Consider the following 5,199-nt stretch of genomic DNA (forward strand, 5'->3'; position numbering starts at 1 on the left):
TCCCTAGCATTGGCTATCTCTCAGGGATGTGTCCTGCACTGCAGAGGTTCTCCAGCAGGGCTGAGATCCAGTCCTCCACAGTGAGCTGGATTGATTCATACCCTTCATTAGGTACCTTTCCTTTCTTGCCTTAGTTGGAAGTACTGTAGGCAAGGATAACTGAACACCACCATTCCTATCCAAAATACTCAAAGCATATTAATATGTTTAGCTAGAGAATACAGTTAGAGATTATTAGTTGCCAAACCTTGCTTTGAAAAAAAAGAATTTTAGCTTCTGAAAGTCATTGCAATCAAATATTGAGCAATACGAAGATAAATCGAGAGCTTGCCGGTTTCTATCAGAAATGTGCCCCCATATGCACCACACTACACTGGTCTTGAATTGGTATTTGGCATTTGCTTTGAACATTTCAAGAGCTAGAATAACAAAAGCAGCTGTGTCAAAATTAAGTGTCTACTTGGTTTCATTAATGTGATCACACTCATATGGATTGTTTTAAAATATCCAACAGACTGAAGGTCCTGATGAATCTGACAAAATAGAGTACTTTTTAGGGAAATTAGCAGCCTTAATGTCAAAGGCAAATGTCAGATTATTTTGTTCCAATTTACTCATTTTAGGCTTAAGGATTCTCAAAAGATAGTGAACAATATATAATACACTAGACATTCTACTCCACAAATTTAATTTTGAGCATATAATAATAGAATTTTATCTTTGGAAAGTTTATGAAAATTCTTATGCATTCAATCTTGATATGAATCATTGTCTTTATGGTTGTTTTGATAGTAATCTAATATTATCAAATCACGATCCCCAACTTCTCAAGACATAATGAATATACATTGAAATTTAAAGTACATGTTTTTACCAGACAATGCCTAGAGGAAATAAATAATTCAATTTCATATCATACAGGAATGTTGGTTTTCTAGACAATTGCCTTTACTGATTCAATCAATTAATCATTTGTGCTGGGCACTACAAATTAAGTAGTGACTGAAATATACAATGCAAAAGAAACTCCCTTCCTGGAGATTAATTCTACAGAAGAGACTGGCAGTTTTTTAAAAAAAGTTTAAAAATAATTTAATGGTGATATGTGCTGTGGAGAAAAACATATAAATCAATGGAGTGTGACAGGACCTGCTAATGTGGGTTTGAGTGCTTGATAGAAATTTTAAATAAGGTGGTCAAGAAAAAAAATCAATGAGAAGATAATTGAGCAAAAACAGGAAGCCAGTGAAAGAGTGATCCATGACAGTGCCTGCAGTAAGGGTACACCAAGCAAGGAGAACAACTGGTACAAAGGCGCTGACGTGGAATTGTTTCTACATAGCAATTGCGTTAGTGTGACATGGAGAGGAATAAATGAGAAAAGGAGTATTGGGAGATAAGGTAAGAAAAGTAGCAATGGGGCTGAAGCTATTCCAAGGATTTTGGTTTTCAAGCTGAGTGATAAGGGATACCTCTAAGGATGCTAGGCAATGGAATGACATGAATTGACTTACATTTTACTATGATCTAACTGGCTAACATGTAAAGAACATAAAAGGGAGGTGCTTTAGTCAGATTAGATGAATGACAGTTTTTTTTTTTTTTTTTTTTTTTTTTTGAGACGGAATTTCACTCTTGTCGCCCAGGTTGGAGTGCAATGGCATGATCTCAGCTCACTGCAACCTTCGTCTGCTGGGTTCAAGCGATTCTTCTTCCTCAGCCTCCTGAGTAGCTGGGATTACAGGCACCCGCCACCACACTCAGTTAATTTTTGTATTTTCAGTGGAGACAAGGTTTCACTACGTTGGTCAGGCTGGTCTCAAACTCCTGACCTCAGGTGATCCTCCTGCCTCGGCCTCCCAAAGTGCTTGGATTACAGACGTGAACCACTGCACCCGGCCAAATGACAGTTCTTAAATCTCACTGGCTTAATGCAATAATCATTTTTTCTCTTATTTATATACCTAAATGAATGTGTTTGGCAGAGAGGAATTCTGTTCCAAGTAGTTGGTGAGAGATTCAGCTTGTGGAGCTTGTGGCTCCCTTAGAGTCTCAGCCCCCAGAGTGTCTACTGCTTCCTTCTACCTTTCTGCAGTCAGGGGACGAGAAAAGAAAAGCACTTGAGAAGCAGTGGTTATTATTTTCACCAGTAACTCACAGGCAAGAACTCAATCGTATGCTGTACCTAACAGCAAAGGAAACTGGGAGAGGCTGTTGAAATCTGTGTTCAGGAGGAAAAGGAAATGGGTTTTGGAGAACACGTTATGGTCTCTGCCACAGGGAATAAGGACAGAAACAGAATGCTACTTAGGAAGATGTTGCTTTATACAAAAAGGAGATGATGGCAGCCAGGCCCGGTGGCTCATGCCTGTAATCCCAGCACTTTGGGAGGCCGAGGCAGGCGGATCACCTGAGGTCAGGAGATCGAGACCATCCTGGCTAACACGGTGAAACCCCGTCTCTACTAAAAATACGAAAAATTAGCCGGGCGTGGTGGTGGGCTCCTGTAGTTCCAGCTGCTCGGGAGGCTGAGGCAGGAGAATGGCACAAACTCGGGAGGCAGAGCTTGCAGTGAGCTGAGATTGCACCACTGCACTCCAGCCTGAGTGACAGAGTGAGACTCCATCTCAAAAAAAAAGAAAAAAAGATGATGGCAGCCTTGACCACAGTGCTTGCGTGGATGTAAGGAGAATGAAGTACTGGAAAATGTCCCAAACTATTTATTTTTTGATGGGGATAGTAATATTAATAGGTGACCAATGAAAAGTTGTTTCAGAAATAAAATACGATTAGGAAATGCTGGATTTCTCTACAAAAGATTTCTTGCAACATTTATTAGGCTTGAGAATCTTTGTTATTTTGTTGTAAAATATAAAATGTGCAGTTATCAAAATCATCAGGAATTTTTTAATAGACAATATCACATAGCTAATATTCCAAAGAATATTCTTTGAGAAGACAAGTGAATTATTGGATAGAAGATAGGGTTTGGTTTTTGACACATACTTCCTGTGTGACTCTGGATGACTCTTTAATTTCTTTGATATTTACTTTCCTCAATTCTAGAACGGACACACTTCCTTTTAGATTGCTCACCTTACAGGGCTATACAAAGCTAATAAAATGTACATATAAGCACTGTAAGCATCTGTGAGTATTATTATAAGACTCAGTGTGGCAACAAAGGAGCAGAGCAAACTGAGATGCTTAGTTTTTGCCAGGAGGAGCCTGAATGTCAGCCATCAAGGAGTCTTATCAGGTAGCATTATCTTGACAGTGACCCAGTGGCCCTCAGCCCTTTGCCTCTGGAATTGATCAAACTATATTTGCAGAGCCTAACTATATCTGTCAACTTATAAACTACATTGAAATAAGAATTTCTATTGATTAATTTAAAGTTGTCTAGGGACAGCTGTGCTCATGTTCCCTATTTATTATAACTTATTTTCAAAATGAGGATATTTGGGAATGGCAAGCAAAGACATTTGTTTAGTGAACACCAAAGATCAGAGAGCAAAAACATCAGATTTTTGTGGAAGATATTCTCTTTAGGTCTTGGTGAGAACAGACTAACATCAGTCCTCAGCTAGGCAGTGACCAAGTCCTCTATATTTAATGTCTAGATGAACTCTCTATCACTGGACTGAGAGGATGCCCCTTTTGTAAATTACACAAACTGAGCAACTCTTTACGTGCAGACATTCTTGCTCCAAATTAGAGAGAGGACCAGTGATTTGATTTTCATTTATAAATCATGGTCTGTTTCCACTTATGGTTCCTTGCAATTACCTCAGTTCTCTCAGAAATATCTAGTGGCCTAAATCACTCATTCACAGTTGATTAAGCTCATCCACTGTGCAGATTTTAGCAGTTTAACCATCAGAGGAGTCCCATTTCTAATATAAGAGACATTGAGTCAATCTCACTCATTGTAACACCAACTAGGGAAAGACTCAGTTAAGGAAGAAATTGCAGTGGCTGTGGTTGATGGCAAAGTTTATGAAATATATTGTTAAGTATTGTATAGTGAATAAAGAAGAAGTTTGGGATCAAAATACAATTATAGGGAAATCAGTAGCATATTTTTACCATAAGAGCAGCTGATTTTGTATCCTGCCCTTTGTGGGATAATTGGATTGTCTTGGCTTTTTTATTCCATCTCTTCCACTTCATTTTGCTGAATATAAAACTCTAGATTGATAGGTTTTTCTTTCAATACTTTCAATAATTCACTTCACTCTCTTGTTTATATGGTTTCTGACAAGAAATCTATGCTAATTCTTATTATCGTTTCTCCATAGATAAGGCATTATTTCCCCTATGGGTTCTTTCAAATATTTTTCTGTCTTTGGTTTTCTAAAGTTTAAATATGATGTAGTTCTCCTACTTTGTGTTCTCTGAGCTTCCTGAATATTTGGTTTAGTGTTTGTCATTAATTTGGGGTAAGTTCTAGCCATTATTTCTTCCAATGTTCTCCTACTCTGTTCTCTCTTCTTCTTCTGGTATTCCAATTAGGCATGTGTTACACCTTTTGATTGTTCCTTAGCTCCTCAATGTTGTGTTGTTTTGTTGGTTTGTTTTACTTGTTTGTTACTTTGCATTTCGGGTTGGGAAGTTTCTAATGACCAATTTTTAGGCTCACTGATTTTTTCCTTTGCTGTGCCAAGACTACTAATAAGTCCATCAAAGGCATTCTTCATTTCTATTACATTTTTATATTTTTATTTATGGTTTCTTAGAGTTTTCATCTCTCTGCTTACATTATCCTTCTATTTTTGCATGTTTTCTAGTTTTCCACTTGAGTCCTTAATATATTATACACAGTTAATTTAAGTTCCCTGTCTGATAATTCCAACATCTACATTATATCTGAGCTTTTTTCTTTTTTGAGATGGAGTTTTGCTCTTGTCCCCCAGGCTGGAGTATAGTGGCGTGATCTCAGCTCACTGCAACCTCTGCCTCCCAGGTCCAAGTGATTCTCCTGCCTCAGCCTCCTGAGTAGCTAGGATTACAGGCGCCCACTAGCACGCCCGGCTAATTTTTTTTGTATTTTTAGTAGAGACGGGGTTTTGCCATGTTGGGCAGGCTGGGTCTTGAACTCCTGACATCAGATGATCCACCCACCTTAGCCTCCCAAAGTGCTGGGATTACAGATATGAGCCACCATGCTCAGCTGTTTTTTTTTTTTTTTTTTCTTTT

General features: G+C 38.2%; 1 protein-coding gene across 4 annotated transcripts in view; it reads left to right on the forward strand.

Moving 5' to 3' along the window:
* SPAG16 (sperm associated antigen 16) overlaps positions 1-5,199 on the forward strand; it is a 1,161,609-nt gene that overhangs the window by 451,394 nt on the left and 705,016 nt on the right. The gene's annotated exons all lie outside the window — the stretch shown is intronic.

Source organism: Pongo pygmaeus, chromosome 11, assembly GCF_028885625.2.
Source record: "Pongo pygmaeus isolate AG05252 chromosome 11, NHGRI_mPonPyg2-v2.0_pri, whole genome shotgun sequence".
NCBI classification, from domain to species: Eukaryota; Metazoa; Chordata; class Mammalia; order Primates; family Hominidae; genus Pongo; species Pongo pygmaeus.